Source organism: Falco peregrinus, chromosome 2 (genome assembly GCF_023634155.1).
Source record: "Falco peregrinus isolate bFalPer1 chromosome 2, bFalPer1.pri, whole genome shotgun sequence".
Classification (NCBI taxonomy): Eukaryota; Metazoa; Chordata; class Aves; order Falconiformes; family Falconidae; genus Falco; species Falco peregrinus.
In genome coordinates, this window is record NC_073722.1 from 108,022,029 (window position 1) to 108,042,411 (window position 20,383).

Here is a 20,383-nt window from a genome sequence, read left to right on the forward strand (position 1 = left end):
GGCTTTTTCCTGAAAACTTTACTTCCAAATGCCACAAGAACACTAAATTAATCCTTCATTCACTCTCCAGAAAATAAAGGCAGCCCAGCACCAAAAATAACCATAGGGCATAGTTTTGGGAGGCAGCAAAACTGACGTAATGGCTAGCTGCTCCCAAAAGGGAAGGTAATCTCTCCCTCTGCCTGCCTGCCTCTGCCCTGCCCTCACAGCAGCACTGGTGCTTCTTTGAGCCCATTTGAGAAATTAAACTGACAGGCAGCTCTTCGATGAAAAAGGGCACATTTTTATTCTGGTTAAGCTTCCTGAACTGTTTCACAGAGGAGCTGGACAAGTATTAACACCCTTTAAGAAGGAGCTGTCACTGCAGCGCTTGCGACTCGCCTTCTACAGCCAACCCTGCTGCAGGGATGACCCCTTCTGGGAATCGAGCAGTGGGGACACAGCTGGGGTTGCAGCCACTTAAGCCATCTAATTTTATTTTGCTCATATTTGTGAGTCAATCCCCTCGAGTGTCCGAAGAGGGATAGTGTGACCACCCTTCAAAGTGTTCTGAGCAAGCTGTAACAGAATGGCTGTAACCAGTGGTACTTCTTTCTGGTGGCTACATCCATTGTTTAACAGGACTAGATCTGAGGAACGTTCCCTGTTGTAAACACATTGTTCACACAGGCATGGGTAACATCTGCTGCCTATATCTGCATGAAAAATTGTTTACTAGAGTGCAATCACATGAACTGGAGGCAGCTTCTTGGACACATAGTAGCAGCAGCACAGGAGGCGGGCTAGCAGGTTGGCTTCAGCCAAATCTCCCATCATTCCTCATCTGGGATTTCAAAGAATCTTGGCTCTGGGCTTTCAAACAGTTCTGGATCTCCTCCTGCTTCCTAGGATCATCACAACAACCACAGAGAAATCTGCACAAACACCTTCCAAGGTGCTCTTGCAAAAACTGCCCTGCTGTTACGATCTGACGCACAGGCAGCCCAGCCCGACTTACATGGGGGATTGTGTCAGTCACTGCTTGCAGCAGACTTTGACCTCTGGAAGACAAACGAGAAAAAGCTCAATCCACAAATCCCAAGCACTTTTTATCTTGTTATACAACACAACAGTCACAAGGTCGCTAGTCACTTACATTTTGTTCTCATGCCTTTTGGATACCAAGCAGCGATTTTGAAACAGGGATTTTTTAATTATTATTTTTAAAATATGCATGGGGCATGCCTGCATCTTGCATGCAGGGACTTCAATACTTGTGTTTGGACTCAGGGTCTCCAATGTTAACAATGCCCAGCACTGGCAGAATAATGAATCTGGAAGGGTTATTATTTGAGTTATTACTAAGATTGCTGTTTCATTATATGACACAAGGCAGTGGCAGTTAACTACAAGAATTAGGGATTGAGAAGAGTCCTTGTCCGAAGGAAAATTAAGACGACTGGGATCATTCACCTCTGAGGGAGTAAATCAAAGAGTCCACAGCGAAGGTATTACAGAACCCATAGCCTAGAGATAGGAGTTTGAGAACTTTTGTTCACCTTATCTCAAAACATAGGAACACAAGAACATGAAGGGGGGAAAAAAAAGTTAAATTGAAAGATAAGCAGCCACCTTTTAATGCTTTGCATATAATATATATGGCATTCACTGATATGCAACACTGTGAAGAGCAAAGTATTATTAGTATTCTCAAAGAATGGGCATAATTCAGCTAAAAGTAAATATTTGACATCTAAAATAAAGGTTTTGGAAGGATTATTATCTATCATCTTCAGGGCACAAGTGAGCTCCTACCTTTTAGGATTTGAGAGACTATTTCTGCTAGGTATCCAGCACCTAGAGAGCTCAAAGAGAAGTGGGAGGCAGCATTTACTCATAATAAAACCAATAACTCACAAGAACTCATGAACTGAATATAAACAAGACAGTTGATGGCTCTAGGTAGACATGGAGGAAAGCACAAGGCACCAGAGACCAGTAATGGCCAGTGAGGCAAGCAGTGATCACCCCACAGTAGATGCCAGTTAACATCTAGATTCCGCAGAGGGGTTCTTGCATCCTCAACTTAAAGGATCTAAGCTCCAATTTATAAAATTCAGGTATTTCAGTAGCTAAGCGACAACACTGCAGAATGCAGTCAAAGGCTAACTCTCACCTCATCTTTAGCCCTACCTCCTTATCTTGGAATCTGGTCCACAGTGCCACTCTCGTTCTCCCACACAGTTTCTTTACTTCACTGCTCACCTACTCATGAGGACTGAATTACAGGACAAAGGCTGTTGTTCGCAGCAAAGGGGTTGTAGAGCAGCTCTTCTGGCATAGCTCCCCAGGTGGAGACACAGTTCATATAGGCAAAAGAACTCACTAAACCATCTCCTTAAAAGGCAAACTACACCATCAGAATAAATCATCTCTACATCTTTGCTTTTTGCATGCCATCATTGCTGCAGGGTTGAGTCTGTGATTTTTACATTCCAACCTACATAACTATTCTGGCAAGACTAGTAGTTCCTTGACCAGGAAGACAAGATGCACCAGGAAACAAAAAAAGAACAAAGAAGGGCTTGCTTTGTTTTCTTAACTGCTTCATTCTTCCTTTGATATGTACAAAAAAGAAGGAACAAGCCATGAGTGCTGGCTCTGTTAGCAATGGGAAAGGGGAGCTGTGACCAGAAGTCACCTCTGGGGCAGAGAAGAGCAGCTGCATACCCAGTACGCAGCAGCTCTTTGAAAAGAAGTTATTTACTACACATATCGACAAGACTATATGTCCTAATGAAGCTATAGTGAAATCACAAGTAAAATCTAAAGACATAATATAATAGCTCATCTAGAATTGAACCAGGATTCTACATATAAGGCCCCCACTCTATTGGAAAGTAGCATAGGGAATACACCAAGTCAAATCAATAATATTCATTCTTCATTACCATCTTTACACTGCAATAGACCTCGTGTTGGCCCCAGGAAAGGATATGAGTCAATCCCTGACTAACTGGCTCTGATCCACTAAGGAACCAACATACATAAAATCACTCAAGATAAAAAAATGCTAAGGTTTGCCTCACTGATAATTTATCTAATGGCTGCTAAGACTAGAGTAATAGGAGAGACATGAGAGAGAACAGCACTACATTGCTATGGAAACTAGAATTTTCAAAATAAATACCTTTGCAGAACTGAGGTTGCAGATCTAAAATAATCTATACCATTTTCAATGTTACCTCCCTTTACCACGAGATCCATCCAGGCTGACCAGCCAGGCACAGGCAAAAGCCTTGCATGCGACGATACAAGACATCCCATGGCTCATGTTCCTTATTCCGGTGCAGGTATGGGCTCTGAATAGAAACCTCAGTGTTTGGTCTGTTACCTGTACAGTTTTGGGAGTCTTCCTGCCATGCAGCCAGTCTGGCCAGGCCAATGCAAAATGAATCCATAACCACTTAAGGTGGGAAGTGTTACCTTTATCCCACTATACTGATAATCCCAAATATTTGCAAAGTCCTTTTTTTTAAGTAAACTGAGACAAACAATATATACAGCTTTGTGAAATTCTGATTCCCTTACACTCCTTACCCTGCAAATGGCTCCACTGCAGTTACCATTCAGGGTACCCAGTCCTCTGCTCCCCATTAGTCCTGTTTTGGAAAGACAGTCGGTAACGTCCCCACTTGTGCTTGGGCAAAGGGTTTCTCCCCCACATCCCACCTACCTAGTGCCATCTCACTGACTGCTGCTGTAAACAAGTCTAGGCTCTAGAAGTGCTGACTCACAGTGCTAAGACGGTGGAAAATACTTGGAATTGCTAAAGAAGTGAAGTCCGGCAGGTTTCCTGTCCTTCCTTCTTATCTGTGAGCCCCTTGCCATGACAGGCTGTAATGAAGGACCTTGCTTCCTGAGAGGAGACAAAGGGTAGGTACTTGCTTCCTAAAGACAGCCCAGATTCCTTTAAATTCCTAGTTGCTAGCTAGTAACTGCAGGCAGGGGAAGAAAACCCCCAGTGCTTACAACCATAGGGCTACAGATGTTGAGAGGTTAATGGCTCCTGGGTAGGCTCTCTTGCCTAATGCAGCGCTGCTCACTTCAGCGCCACTTCCTGGGACACAGTCAAGTTCCTTTCAAGTGCCTCGGTATCTGCTGTGGAAGGCTGTTCTTTAACCTATAGACTTTACTGAACCGGATTTAGTTCCAATTCCTGCCTTCAGCATAGCTGAGTCAGTGCAGACCAGCAAATCACTATTTGCTTTGGGAGGGTTTGCCACCAAGCGAGACACAGGCAAGCAGCACTGGGTGCAAATTATGGTTTACTGTGGGCATGCCAGCACAGGCAAGGAGGGGGACCTGTGCTCAGGCTGAACTGCAGGGACGGCAGAGAGCAGTGTGGGGAGATCCACGCTATCTAGCCAGGAGCCAGTCTGGGTGCATTCTGCCTGTGTTAGCACACTGCTGCGCCCAAACTAATCGGCTCTGGATTTTGTCCAAACGACAAGCTGACTGCCTACCACATCAACAGCCTGTTTTCTCCACTGGGAAATGACCTCCTGTTGCAAAAGGCAGAGCACTTAGGGAAACAACAAAGTTTTATACCCCCACGACTCACGTGGCAAATAACTCCGGAAAGCCTAAGCAGCACAGAGCCTTTACAACTGGCTGGGACGGGCAGGTCGCAGAGCTGCCTCTTCCTCTTCCTCCTACTCCTCTTACCTGCACAGCTCATTTGCAAAGAAACAGAGACTGATGAGCTACATTTGCAAGCTGGGCGGACCAGGGCAGACCAGCGAGCAACTCTCACTGAAAGGAAGGAGCAGGCTGTGGCCAGAACTGTATTGCAGTGCTCAGAAACAACTGTGCATGGTCCTGGTAGTGGTACCAAGTTGATTTTACCTATAACCTATTCTAACTACAGTCTGCAGTCAACGTGGCCTGTAGCTTCAAAATACACTAGAAGCACACAACCAAAGATGCAGAGCTTCCTCTTTTTTATTGGCAGCTGACTTCCAGCTCAGCTTAGCTATGCATCAAATGAAATCCTTAGCGAGCTGATCTTGCGCATAATTCTCTCTATACTTGTCAAATTGGAGATGCATTCGGCTGAAGTCTCCCTCTGTCAAAGCAACAGGAGCCATTTTGCATAGGTGGAGGCTGGGGCTGGTCCTACAAGGCGCTCACACTACTGCAAGAGAACAGCAGCTACAGTGCTTTTGCCCCCTTCCTCAAAGCAAACCCAAGGTCCTATCAGTCCTTCATCAGAGGTAACTGCTGTGACAATGAAGATGGCTCAGTGTGAGGACGGCCCTATATGAAGAATAGATCCTATCATAAATGCAGAACAGCTGCTTAAGCAGAAGGCAAGGAAAAGCAACGATGTTGCTGGGCAGAGAAAAAGCACTGCAAGAGCTTACAGATAGCCTCCTTTCTCCAAAGGCACATGCGCACTGCTATCATTCAGTCACATTTCTCTCAAGCTTCCTAATAGCAGCATCAGCAAGTGCGTTCTGTCACATCTGACTGGCTACAGGACTCTGTCCTCGTCTGACAGTAATGACCTGGCCTCAATTTTTCACAATTTTGTCACCTCCTCCTTCTCTTTCAGCACCGTAAAAATCACTAGGCATGAAACCTGCAGCACAAAGGAAATTCTCGCTAGCACAGCCTGCTGCAGTACACTTCCCTCAGCAACACAGGCGGCTGCAGACAAGGCAAACCTCTCATAACCTACATTAGATTCCCGTAACATTTCAAATCAGGCACTAACTTCCAAACTTGGCTGAGACTTATCTTCACAGCCAGACTTAGTACACAGAGCAAAGACTAAAACTCTGGGGATCACGGTGAGCAGCTTTGCTTTATAACAACAGACAGTTCAACCCCATTAAAAACAGCCCCTTTTTGGATCAAGAACAAATACCAAAATGCCCCTAGAACCAAGGGCGATCCAGATTTCTCCACACACAAACTGCACTGTAAAAGATCAACTCTCTGGCTGAATGGCTATAGGAAAACACACCTGACATTGCCACAGCCATAGCCTCTGATCTGCCACTGGCCAGAGGTGATGTCATGAGCTGTGTTCACTGTCTGGAAATGAGGAGCAAGAACCACACTGCTGTTGGCTGGCTGGCCAGTCCAGTGACACATCCTGACGTGGGTCACAAGACAACAGAAATGGGCAGACTGATGCCTCTTAAACATCACGGAAATACAACCCCAGAGAGAAGTTGTCTGTGTGGACACACACTAACTTGTGTCAGTGGCAGAGGGTCAGCCCAGGCCTTTGATGCTTCTGTCCATCACTCTTGCTGCAGCTCATTAGTCCTTTCCCACCCCTTACCACCTCTTTCCTCAAGGCTGCTTAGTTAATTAAACTGCTGCTGTTTCCCCTTTGTTTACCCAGTTGTACCTGCACTGAACAGCAGCAAGAGTGTTCTCCCACTGATGTCACCACTACCTTTAAGAAAAAAAGCTGACCTGCAAGCTATTTTTAGCCACACTGTAAAGTTGTGGAGCTATTTTGGTCACATCTCAGTACTGTAAAGCTGCAGGATGACAGGCTCTGTGTTTGCCTGGGGCAACAGGGGCTTTAACTGTGAACAGGAACGGCCTGTGACTTTGCACTAAGGCTTCTCTGCCCTTCCTATGCCATAAGACTCTACAGCAAGATTTGATTTCTCGTCTTATTAGAAAAGAGCAACGCAACACCTCTTCCTGAATTATGCTGGTTATCAGAGTCACTGTAGGGCCTTTGTATTGTTGTCCTCCAGCCTGTGCTGTTTCTAGGTCTGCAGAAGGCACTATTTATTCTGCAGGCTCCCTCACCCCCATTTTCCTCACCTACTAGGAGGAAATAGGTGCAATTATGAGTCCACAAGACACTGGACAAGATTTTATCAATCTTCCCTTGCAAAACATGAATAAACATTAGGCTAGTGCTTGCTGAAAAGTCAGGTGCACCTAACTCTGTGGAGGTAGAAGGAAGAGCTGAAAGGAGCCATTTGCATAGCAACATGTTGTTCTGAATACAGCCTAATGCCTGGGAGCTCTGGGGTATATCCAGGGCATCGGGCAGAAGGTGCCTGGTCTAGACAGTTGTTTTCTCTAGAGTGCCCAAGAGTCGGTTGCCAAGTTTGCTGGGGCTATGCAGCAGGTGCAAAGCACAGGCAGAGCAGAAGCCAGAGCAACTGGATTTAACAGATTTAAGCCCATAGATACAAAAGGAAGCTTTAATGATACGAAATATAATGTAAACGAGAGGAGAGAAAATAAAATGCTGAAACTGGTGTGTTTAGGACAGGGACGGATGATCATATCTATAAAGGCGGAAGAAGGGAATAACTGTACATGCAAGTTTTTGAACAGCGGTCAGCCATCCCTCCCAAGACAACTCCTCTTAGGACTACTACTGTTTTCAGCTACAGAGCATGTTTTCCCAAGACACTTCAGATAGGTGCATGACTGTTAATACTGCTATCTCATTTGGGACAAGCCCCTTATGCAGCGAGAAAAAACAGACTTTCATCAAATCAGACTTCAAAGTTTGTCTCATTTATTTCCCCCCTCCAACTGTCTTCTAAAGGTTCTTCTTTAAGAGTTCTCACATTAAAACCTACATCCTGCTCCTAAGGCGAGCCACTCCTTACTCTACTGATGCAACTTGTGCCTGTTTTCATGAGTCAGCGCAACCCGTATCTCCTCTGTAGCAGGATCAGCACTTGCTAACAGGATGGACTGTCCCAGGCAAACACTGGCAACCTGTTGCAAACAAAGATTTGATTCACACAGCATCACTGTATTTCACTGCGTATTTCACCGGAAGGAGCTGCTTTAACCCAGCTGGCCCTAGGCATGCTTCAATCTGTGTTACATAGGTTACAAACTTCACACCAGTGAAATCAGCTGACCCTTAACTAATACTTTATGGCATGTAAATTACAACTAGCTTAGTAACAATTTAACTTTTTAGTCAATAGGTGAAAATGGCATCGACAGAATAATATTGTTTAATATGTTGTTATTTTAGCAGGCCAGAATGGAGCTGCCACAGTTCAGATCAGACGCAGAGACATGTCCAGCAGCAATGTCAAGACCTGTTGGGTCAAAAAGCTCAATGAAGTGTTCTGTGTTTCAGCTTCCCCCAGAGCTATGCATAAGACTAGCAGTAAGCCTTACATAGTGAAAACATTTTGGTGAGATGAAATAACATGGCAACATGTTGCATTCTTTCCCTGCTAAGCTTCAGCAGCCTTGCTGTGGGACACTGCATAAGCAGGATAACAAACACAGCATGACAAGAGTGTCTTGACAAAACAGACAGAACAGATGACCTGTCAGCTCCTGCATGGTGGACCTATGCTCCTGCTGGCAGCTCTGCCAGTGTAGGGAGTTAACTACTTTACCTTTCATCACCTGTCTAGATCCTTAGATTTTATAATTTTCACACAATTTACCTTACTGTGAGAGCATTACTGGAATCATTGCTTGCCTCCACCAATTATTTAACGAAGACATCCTATCACCACCTCTACAATGTAGACATTTCACTAGTAAATATAAAGAAAATGCATTTTTGAGTGTTCCTACACCTGTGCTATTTTCTGGTATGGAAACACCAGGCCTACAGTAGCAAATTACAAGCAGCTCACCCCACAGACTTAGAGGTCGTCCACCAATTGTGTGGATCCATACAAGTGCACATAATACGCTTTAGCTGACAACTGCACTTGTTCCAAGTCTCCTCTAGGGAGTGCAGTCGTAAAGGAAGAAATGCAAACTGCAGCACACATGCCAGCTGGTAATCGGTGACTCAGGATATTCAGGCAGCCACAAATGGTGTCTGTCCATTTCCAGCAGAACACAGGGAGCAGCAATGATGTTTGAGCTTGATTTAAGTGCAGGATTCTGCTAGAACCCGAGGTATGCTTTAGTATTTGATAGAAAAGTCTGCCAAGATACTAAAAATCAACATGTAAATCAAGCAATAGGATTTCAAATACCAGATCTATCATTTAACCCAACACACCCACCGCTGAACCCAGCACAGACAGCACCTCTATGGTGCTTCCATCTCTTGCCCACTAGTATATCATGGTGTGTATCCATCAGGTCAGGCAGGGAAAGCACACTCAGTCTCAAAACATCATTTAGGCCTTTGCATCTGTGTGAAGAACAGCAGACACTCATTTCTAGAATTAGCTGTAATTTGCAGTACGTATACACCTCTGTTCTAGAGCCCAGGCAGAGCCATCAACTTATTTCACCCTGGATTCACAAAACTGCTAAGTAGATAGTAGCTGGATGATTTTTGTGGTAACACGGATGGAGATGCAGAAGGTTGCCTATTTTTTCCTTATAAATCACATGCATACCTCAACTTTACAACTTCCTGTGCCTTCCTTGAAGGATCAGAACATAAAATGAATCCACCCAGAACAGGATCTTTGTCCCCAAAGAATAAAATCCATGCTTCCAGTCTCAAGAAAAAGAAATTTAAGAAATGCAGCAATCACACTACCTACCATCCACCTAAGGCAAAGGGTAAGAAAACAAACTTGCCAGGTAAGAGTGGATAGGAAGAACAGATATAACTACATTCAGACAGGTGCCAGGGTCCACCCCACAGTGCAGCAGAGGATGCCGTGACTTCTGCAAAGTTATCAACTGCTTTGTTATGAAGCAGCTCTATTGCTTTTCCTAAGGATGATCACTTAGTGTTGCCAGGACAGCACACCCTTACAAGCAGGTTGTCTTCCTGTCCTGCCATGAGACACTCCACTTTTTTTTTTTTAAGTGCTACATAAAGAGCTACTGTCACAGTAATTAGGGGACTGCATAGTGATCCACTGAAACAGAGATCTTTTGCAAGATTCTTGCTCTCTCACAGGGTGCCAGGCTCTGGGTTCCTCACTGGAGCCAGTGAGGAGCAGCAGCTTTGAGGACAGTGGGTTTGGGATGCCAAGAGGCAGCAACCATTGCTGCCTACGGACAAAGCTGCCAGGCTGGCACAGACAACTTTGCCACACACAGAAATCATCTATAACAAAACAGGACAGACATATCCTAAGGACAGCAACCAGACCAGTGACCAGGGATTTCACTTTCAGCCAGGCATTCCAAGTGGCAGCAGATACCTGTGAGATAATGCTGTTGTGTGCTTTTAGAGACTAAGAAGTTCCCTCTGTAGCAGGCGAGAGGACAATAGCTTCTGCTGTGTCTGTTACTAGATGTGCGTTCTGCAATTAAAATGCCAGCAGCTGGCTCAGTTTAGATTGAGCAGCATTGCTAGTATCTGCTAGTGTGTAACAACCCATGGGAAGGAGGTAGAGGCATTAAGCTCAAGCTTCACGTTTACTCAGCAAGCACCAGCTAGAGAGAACCATCTGATTTCTAAACTCCTGTTGCTTCCCACTTTTTGTCTCATCCTCACACTACATCTTTAAGCTACACATATAAGGTACCACAAGCTAATTCACTCATCCACTCCCTTTATTATAGCCCCTCTTGCTGTTCTCTCACCTGCCTCCTTCAACCAGCATACCTGAAGGCCTATGTACTGACACTGGGGGCAGGAAGCAAAAGCTTCTAGAAGCTGTGATAAATAAAAAGGAATTACCACTTCTTTCTCACCCTTGCAAAAAACAGAGCACCTCCTCCCTGACCTGTCCCATCCACTCTTAAGTTTTCCCACTAGCATTGATTTCTATTGCTGACTTGAATAGTTACAGGTGATTTTTAATAGAAGCATGGGAAAGGCATGCTTAGCATTAAAAGATCCTTAGAAATTTCTAAGAATATTTCTGGTGAAGACATGTTTGATTCCTAGGGGGATGTTTATGATGTCTGCATTATCACAGTCTCAGAACTTCATTCTCCAACTATTTAGGATTCCCACACTGGATTACAACCTGCCTTCACTAGGAGATGTTGAAGCTTTCAATGAGGTCACAACAGACACTGACAAGCATTGATGGGTGAGTCATTGCTGCAGTAGCCAGAGATACTAGCAACAGATTTGTTAATCTGTATGCAGTCTAACTCTTTTTCTGGTGTAGAATCTTACTCAAGAGAGAAACACACTATCTCAGTTAGGTGACTGCAAAATTGCTGAAGAGCAAGGCCACATTTTCACAACTGTTTTATAGATTATAATAAGAATCAGTTCCTGGGAGTATGTTTACAATACTACAAAATGTATTGTTTTATCTATAAAATGGAAGATCAAGACCCAGATGGGATCAACAGTGGAGCTGTTCATTGCATATCATTGGAAAAGCTGCCATACTAATAAGGAACCTAAGGTTTCTCTCTCAGAAGGGTCCCACCAACTCCTGCTCCGGCAGTTTAAATCACCACCTCCAGCAAGATGGTTTTCTAGAGGCTACATCACTGTACCAGGGTCAGCAGGTGTAAATATATGTCTGTACACCAGCCAGTCTACCACAAAGGCCAGTGTAGTAACAGCATGGTTAAGCTTTGGTGTGAGCTAAGACATCTAACCATAACCCAGCAGGGTCCAGCACAGAATAAACTTTCTTCTGCTGGCTGTGCTATGGGGAGAAAGACTAGACGAGCAAAACCCTGAACAGCCACAGCAAAATTCAGTGGAGCTTGCTCATGAAAGCTTTGGAAGCGTGGCAAGAGACACACAGAAAACCATGGAACAAGTGAGATATGGGGACCAAGTGCACGATAGTGGAAAAGGTTTCTTCATTTTGGCTAAACTACTAGATGGCCAGAAAAAGAACCAGTAAGAAAGGAAAGAGGCACAGTAAATCTAAAAGAAATTCTGATGAGGGAGAACAAAAACAAGGTGCTGTTCTATTTTCAATTCTACAAAGCAAAACGAAGCTTCTTAAGTCAAGCAGAGAAGTAATTGTTTAAGACTTCTATTCAGAAGACAGCATGAGCAGTAAATGCCAGTGGGACAACTAACAAAACATGTCTTCTCACAGAGAAAGCAAGACACCTGGAGATTGCATAACTACAATGAGTTTCCTCCCAGTTTCACATTATTAGTCACCTTTCACCCTTCTCTGCCAAAGGCCTCCTCTTATCCATCCATCCAAGGACCAGAGCCAAGACACAAACCTTTCCTGTGCTGCTTTTTTCCATCAGTCACTCTTTGAGGTCAAGGCCTCCACAATACTGATCCCTGCTGCCCATTCCAGCTATTTTGAACCAACTCCAGAGTAAAACCCTCTTCAGTCCTGCTGCTGAGAAAAGATCCCAGATACCTGAAGAGACCCTGCTTATACTCAGTTGTCATGGCCTGGAAAAAGTTAGGTTTTGGACCAACATGTTTTGATTTTTCTGTTGCAAGGGAGTCAAGAACATTATTATCCACAACTATGTTTAAGAGACACCCCAACACCCCACTTATCTTTAAGCATCCAATCTATCCAAGTGCAATGCCTCTTGTGCTATACCAGTCACAATACATTGCACTGATATTCTGGAAGTACTTCCTAGCATCAGTTCATTTGGCATGTGCGTATTAAAAAAGCACCTGAAAAACCACAGCTTAATCAGCTTATTGTTATTCTCTTGCGGAGAGGGTAAAAAGAATTCCTGGGTGTCCCCAGGCAACATTACAGAAGCCCCTGAAAGTAGTGGAAATACACATCTGGCAAAAAGAGGTGTTTTTTTTTTTTACAAGTTCTGAAAGTATTTCAATGCAAAACCATTGCAAAGACCCATCAAGGAGCCCTCAACCAGCAGAAGATATGCTTACCTAGAGTCCTTTGGAAACCTGTTTGACTCAGGTGGAAATGACCTACTGGCATTTATTTGTAATTGCCCAGCATGGCAGTTCTGAGGAAGGAAAAGCTGTTGAGTCATGCTGCAAGCCACCTCTCCACTTTTGCATGGTTGCCCAGGGACAGTCAGAAGGCTGAGATTCTGTTTATGGCTCTGACACCAGTTTCCCACAAGACCATGGCGAGTACTGCTTCTTGTGCCACTGCTTCCCCTTAAATCATAAAACCACTCCCTTGACTCATGGGACAATTGTTAAGCATACAGCTAGGAACACGTTTATCTATCTATTAAAAGGGAAAAAAGTATTATTATTGTTGTCACATAATACAAAAGCAGTTATTACATAACATCAGTATTGCTTCATTTTTGTCATTACAACACCACAAACTGTCAGAGGGATACTGTCTGACATGGTATCTTCATCCCAGTGAATGTACTGAAGCGTTTACCTCACTGATACAAAACCAGATTACAACAATCTAGAAGACTACCTTGTTTATTTTGACCAGCCTTTCTTTAGAACACGTTTTTCCTGTATAACCTTGTAACCCATAATAATGGCCCAAACTACACTATAGGAATGACAGCAGGTTTCATGAGCTAGTAAAAGCAAAACAATTCCTCATTTGTGCATTTCACAACTAGTCAAGTAGTAAAACACATGAACGCTTACCGTCTTTATGAAGAGCACAAACTGAAAGTTTCTAAGTCAATATAATACATACAAAGAACACGTTCTAAAAATCTCAATGCTATGAAGGAATTAAAACCCCCTCCGTTACGTGGCTAAATTACATTCTGCTTGTATTACAAATTCCCTAAAACAAAAGTGTTGACAACTGTGGTTCATTTCTGCTATCAAAATTAATAACCAAAATTCATAGGTTCAATTTCTGTGATTTATTCTAATATACACAACTGTTCAATTAAAAAAATGTCAGATTAAAGCAGGATGTGGACTGAAGGCTAAGGAAAGTATGACTGTGATTACAGCAGCTGAAACTGCCCTAATCACACTCTTATCTTTCTTATCTACTAAAAGTATTTATAAAGCAATGATTACTGTACTAGGCCCCATCACCGCTCTGAGTTAGTTCTGAACCAGCACCTTTGTGTTACTGTAAGAAGTTTACGCTGCTAGAGGTGGTGTCATTCTTCTGAGACAGAAACCCAAGCTTCTCATCACTTGTAAGTCATTAAAAAAAACCCCAAACTATGACACTTCTTTAGAAGTAGGGGTGTTAACCCCAATGTCCTGGCCAAATTCCCAGCTTGAGTAATTACAATGTGCCTTGAATAAATTCTTGCCACAATTTCCGTTGGACATAGTATTGTTCTCTACTTCCTCTCGTACAATATTATGGAGTGCTGATGCATGCTCTTAAAGGTCCTGTCTACACTGGAACGTCGTATGGGTCTACCCCCAGACCAGCTCTGTAGCAGCACATTGGGAACAACATGCTGAAACCAGTTCTGCCAGTCAGCTGAACCGCTAGGCAATTTGTAATTTTTATTTATTGTTGTTCTGGCACCTCCTTCAGATAGAATTAACTTTGGGTATAGCCATCCAATAGGTAGACTGGTGCAAATCCCAGACACAGGCATACAGAAACCTGTTTAGTTCTTCTTTAAATGAACTAAATTTGCATCAGGAAATTAGCAAACTAAGCTAAACTAACTTTCTAGATGCCTACTGTGATCATCTGAGAAGGCAGCAAGAGCACGCCTAATAGCAGAGGGCTAGAAAAGCATGCTAAATGTGCCTGTTTAGCTTAGCTGGCAATAATAAACATAGCATTCATCTGGTCTCTTCCTTCAGATTTTCAGTGGATTTTTTCTAAACTGGTGGTCCACAGACGATACTGTTTATTTTTGAAGCAGTTATGGAATCTGTATCAAATGCAGATCTAGTATTCCAAGTAAAATATTTGATAGTTAATGGTAAAGCATTAGTCACATTTTTCTGCAGCCACCGTTAGAGACTAAGGATTTTAACCTAGAGCTATTGTTATCTTTTTATATGTATAATACAAAGAGCTAAAGCCCAGACTCTCTGCTGGTGTTTGCTGGGTTAGCTCACTCACGGACCTCACTAACTGAACATTTTACTCTCATAATTCATAAGCTTTAAAGCCAACTTGTCTGCAGGAAGAAGTACAAGATCAAGATTCAGAAGAACCTGATTCGGAATTCTATCTTACGACTCCACAGGTAGATCACTCCCCCTTACTGCTCCATTTAGTTCTCTCATCTGCCAAAGCAAACGATATCCACTAATTTGGCAAAACAAGTACAAGAACAAATTTATATTGATAGGCCATACCAAGCAGATTCATGTTAAACACCATTGTCCTCACATTTGAAAATACAAATATTTACCTTTCAAGTATGTCCTTAATTTCCCCAGAAGCATGCCTCCAAACCCATATTATTTTAGAAGACAGAAACTATAGTTTCAGAAAGTGGATGGTTTTATTTTTGTGCCATTACAAAAATGCCTTTTAACTTGTCAAATGATACGCTACAAATATCTTTGGCAGATGAATGAAACCCAAGTTTCCTGTCGTAGCTGCCAACTTCAAGGTTGAGATAATCAGATAAACCTTTAGTTTGCCTCTCCCAATACTTACAACAACGTATGTTTGAAATGATCCACATTTGTCTTACTTTTCCTATTGGGATTTGAAAAGGCAAAATATCAGGCCAGTACGTGACAAGTTCGCAAAACTCTAATGTGGTCCACAGTTATTACAGCCAACCTCTGTTTTCAACTTTGCTGAGGCTTCCCCCATCCCAGGCTGAATAGTCCCCAGCAGCTCTGCTTGTCTAAAGGTAAGTGCAACGTTTACATTAACAGTATCCAGCAACATCCTCAATGCCTGCTTTCTTGTGGTACAAAACAGCTGTTAGTTTATGGGAAAATAGGAAGGAAGTTTGGTTTGCTTTTTTTATTGTGGCAGTATCAGTACTATTGGACTTACAGAACATGATAGGGATACCTCAAAACCGTGAATATTTGCAGGGTACTCCATAACCAAGAACACTGTCCCTTCAGATGTAATCCTGAATTTAGAAGTGGAAGCAGCCCCTACAAACACATCTTTTTACAAGCTTTGTGTCTTGTGTAACTGTTTCTGTTAATTTATTATCAGGATGTCAGTACAAATTGTTATTTTAATGATTCCTTGCCCCCATACTTCTGAAAGGGAAAGCAACTATAAACACAAGGGAGACTGACCTCAGTGATTTCCTCTGTTCAGACAGGAGCACAATGCGCTTAAACACCATGACTAGGAGAGGTGGACTGTTTAGAATTCTTCCAGCTGTAATCTATAGTAAAAACAAATAAACAAATACGTGACTACAAGATGTGATAATTCATCCCTGCATGAAGCCAACTGTTATCTCCAGTTCATAGATGGAGATAGCAAAGCACACAAAGGCTCAAAAACCTACCAAGTTCAACCCCCCCCACGGAGAGCCAAGACTACAGATCGGAAGACTATGTACTCAATCCATGAGATTTTTTTTTTTATTATTATTATTTGTTTCTTTTTTCCTCCCTCTTCTGGCCATAAACCGGATAACGTTTGGCCGTGGGCAGACAGCCTGAAAGGCACCCATTCGGTCAGGCCAGTTGCACAAGAGCTAGCACAAGCAGACACCTACCACCTCCTGGGATTATCGCCTGCAGCTGAGCTGCTCCCGGCCAGCGAGGTAGCTCCACTCAGCCGGACACCCTCATCCCAGCTCGCCTGTCCCAAACCCACCCTCCTCTCCCACATCTGCCCCCACCAAGCTCCCACCTGCCTCCAGGCCTCTTCCCTACACTCGGCCTTCATCTCTCCAAGCACGTCCAGGCCCCACCTGCGACGTCCCGCAAGCCCCCCTCCTCCTCCTCACTCGTCCCCAGAGCCCCTAGCTAAACTTCTCCAGGCCCTTCCTCAGTTTCCCCATTCCCCTCCGAGCCTCCCGCAGCTCCGCTGAGCTGTCACCGCCTCAACAGCGCCCCGCCGCCACCTTCTCCCTCAGGACCCTCTCACCCCTCCGGCCCCCCGCACTCCGACACCCCCCTCTCTACCATCCCCAGCCCCTTAGGCACCCCCCGCCTTCCCTCCTCTCCCTCGGCGACCCCTCGCCCTAACTAACCCCCGCCCCCGTCGCCTGACCCTCTTCTGCCCCTCACACCACCTCCCCACTCGCCCCCTCACCCCGCCGCGCCATAACTGCCACAACTGCCCCCAGCCCCGCCCCTGCTCCCCCCCCCCGCCGCCCCCCGCCCCCCCCGCCGCCCGCGGTGGGGGGGGGGGAGGGGGGGAGAGAGGGCGGCGAAGTCTCGCGAGAGGGGCGGGCGGGGGCCGCTGGCTGCGGGCAGCGCGGAGCGGCGGCGACGGAGCAGCCGGAGCCCGGGCGGTGCTGAGGGGAGGCGGCAGGCAGGCAGGCAGCTATCCCGGCGCGGCGCGGCCCGGCCGAGGGACCCGCTCCGCCGCAGCAGGCACGGCCGGCGCCGCCCGCCCTCCCGCACGCCGTGCCCCCGCGGCGCGGCCTGGCCGCGGCTCGGCGATCGGGGCCCAGGCGGCGGCGGCCGTGGTGGTGGCGGCGGCGGCGGCGGCTGGGCGCTCCGCCGCGCCTGCCCTGCCATCTTAGGTGCCGTGCCCCGCCGCCTTTGTGCCCGCCGCGCCCGGGCACCCGCGGGGGCCGGGCCCGCCGCCCCTCCGGGGGCGCCTCCCCCCGCGGGGGCCGCCGCCCCTTGCCCCGCTCCTCCTCCTCCTCCTCCTCCTCCTCCTCCTCCTCCTCCTCCGCGGGGGGCCGACCGGCGCTCCCAGCCCGGCTGCGGCGGAGGGTAAGGCGGGCATCGCGGCGGGGGGCTCGGCCGGGGCGGGTCGGCGGCGGGGGCGCCCCCGGGAGGGGTGAGGGAGGAGGTGTGGGGGGGGCGGCCCGGTGGGGCCGGCGCCTCCCCCGCCGCGCTCTGCGGCAGTGCCGCAGGACTCGGGGCTGCCGCCTCGGCCCCGGCGGCGGGCGCCCAGCACCGGCGGGGAGCGGGAGGCGAAATGGCGCTTCCCTCAGAGGGGCGGCCGCCGGCGGCGGGGTGTTCCCCGCGGCCGCCGCTGTCAGGGGCCGCCAGAGGCCTAGGGCTGGGGCAGGGCTGCCGGCTCCCACCGGCCAGGCGTGCCCTGCGCCGCGCTCCTTTTTGTCTGCGCCGCCCCGGGGGGCTTCGCCGGCCGAGCCCGGGTCCCCGGGGGCTGGGGGTCCCTCGGAGACGGGCGCGGATTCCTGCCCCCCCGCCCCTTTCCCCCCATTTTTTTCCTCCTTTTTTTTTTTTTTTTTTTTTTTTTCCCCTTCCCTGCCCCTCGCTCCTCCCCAAGCGGTGAGTTTTCAGTGTATATACCATTTTGTTCGGTGCTGGTGTGGGATTTGGAGGAAAGTGACCTATTTTAAAGACCTTTTATTGCTTTCCCCTCAGCAATGCATGTGGCAGCTGATTCCGTTAGCCAAATAGCGTTTCCCAACCATTTTAATTTGTCAGATTAAAACATCTCATGGAGGCTAGGTTTCTCTAACCCGCGTGTGGGTATGTCTTTGGAAATACCGTTCAGCCTGCTTTGCTGCAAGCATCTTTGGAGCATTAAGAGTTCACCCCTTGTCACTGTGAAAGAAGAAATAAATATAAAGGCGATACCTGGAACATGCAGTTGTACCATTGTGTTGGGCGCGGTACAAGAAATGGGGGGGGGGGGGGGGGAGAATCGGGGATTAAAATGGTTGTTGTCAAATGTAGATCTTTATGTAGTCTTCGGAAGAATGACAGAATGGTATTAGCCTTGAGGACTTCAATTTATTTTCTTAGAAAAACGGTTCGTGTTTATCGTGCTTGTCTCCACTGCTTATCGTGGTATGGAGTGTTTCATTAGGTGGCATTTTAGTGGCTGAGTTGGTTAATAACTAGTTGAACAAATTGTGTCCTTCACCTTTGACTATTGCATTTTGAGAGCCCTTACAGCAGTGTGTCCATGCATGCCAAGAGCAGATTAATAAGATGTTACCTAAAGGTTTGGATGTTATTGATTCCTTACTATTAATGCTATTTATAGTGCCTTTGACATGGCTCTTGTTTTATGTATTTGGATAAAGGTTATCAGCTTGGAATGCTTCAAATGAAATGTTCCCAAAATACCACCCCTAACATTACATATATATATGTATATGTTTATATATACCTATCTGTAATGTTGTTGAACAGTGTCGTTCAGTTTTCAGTGTCTGAAAAATAGCTTTAGTAGGTAGCACATCATAATAGTGAAAATACAGCAGAAAACTGATATATTTTAGCACTAGTGAAGGTTTGGTTTTGTATTCCAGGATTACAGAACAACAACTTCTGTTGCAATAAATACGATTTTAGATACATTTTTCTTGGAACTACTTTGAGCCTACATTTGCCTTGCCTTTGTGCCTGTTCATAGTGAGCATGTCATAGTTTTTGCTACTTATGTCCAAGGGCAAACCTAATCAACGATTGGTTTGCGCCTTCATATTAGATTCTCCACAACACTGGCCTAGTTCTGACTGGTATGTTTGCCATTTTTAGGACTCCTCTTCCTTTTATCTGTAGACTGAAATACGTTGATAAACTTGAACCTTAATTTGTCCTTTGAACTTGAGAGGATGTTTTTTCTTCTCTGTTAAGAAGGTCTCACTGAAGAGAAAGTGATTCTGGTAGAACAGCTTAAATTAAATTTAATCCTGTTGAAACACAACTGCCTGAAGTAAAAACTCCTTGAATAGTTTGATGATTTTTTTTTTCTTTTTAAGTAGACTGAAGTTAAATGCTCCATGTAGAGGACCAGATGTTGGCATTAAAATTACGTACAGATAAGGTGACTTAGGCCTCAAGTTAGACTTTTGGAAAAAGTTATTTGTCATATGTCCTTCCATTAAATTCTGGTGTAAACTAAGCTAGAGAATTTTAAATCCTTACTTCCATCTAAATAATATTTCCATTTGTGCAGCTTTCATATTTGCCTATCCATTATAATTCATCAGTTTTTGTCACCAGAATAATGTATTTTTAATAAGTTGTAAAACAGCCTCAGTTTTTATGCTTGGTGAGATACATTAGAACAGAAGCAAATATCACACTAATAATTACATCTTCAGATGTATCCTAGTAGTGGATTTCCTGTAATGAGGATGTTTTGTGGAGAACAATAGATATGGCAACAAATTCAGAGATTTGTTTTAAAGATGTTGTAGGTAGCCGACTCTGCAGTTGTGAGTTCCACTTTGACACAACCATTGCATACTCAACCGGAACTTCAGGTGGTTCCCAGGTACTTCGTTTTCAGGTGCTAATTCTTATTGTGGCAAAGATGGACTGGATGCACTACTGTTGTCTCTCTCATCTCTCTCTTCTGGAAGGATGTACTTCTGATCTAACTCAATAGGGACTACAGCCATTTGCAAATTATGCCTCATACAAGTTTATTTGACAGTGTAGATGTTTTGTCAAATAAGAGAATGTTTAGGGTTGATCTGGCTCTCTTTGTGATCCAGAAGTGGTAAGGAAGGTATGATTTATATCACTTGTCTTACTCCATTCTCAGTATATTTTGGAGAGCACTTGCATAAT

General features: G+C 45.3%; 2 protein-coding genes across 4 annotated transcripts in view; one reads left to right on the top strand and one right to left on the bottom strand.

Moving 5' to 3' along the window:
- NUFIP2 (nuclear FMR1 interacting protein 2) overlaps positions 1–16,542 on the bottom strand; it is a 36,791-nt gene extending 20,249 nt beyond the window's left edge. The window contains exons 1-2 of the mRNA XM_027791122.2: positions 16,423–16,542; positions 15,992–16,083 (exon numbers count right to left, since the gene is read on the bottom strand). The gene's annotated coding sequence lies outside the window, so the exon portion shown is untranslated. The remainder of the gene's footprint in view (positions 1–15,991; positions 16,084–16,422) is intronic.
- A 533-nt stretch (positions 16,543–17,075) lies between these two features.
- Positions 17,076–20,383, top strand: part of TAOK1 (TAO kinase 1) — a 75,281-nt gene continuing 71,973 nt past the window's right edge. For all 3 annotated transcript variants that reach the window (XM_055794344.1, XM_055794342.1, XM_055794341.1), the window contains exon 1: positions 17,076–17,596. The gene's annotated coding sequence lies outside the window, so the exon portion shown is untranslated. The remainder of the gene's footprint in view (positions 17,597–20,383) is intronic.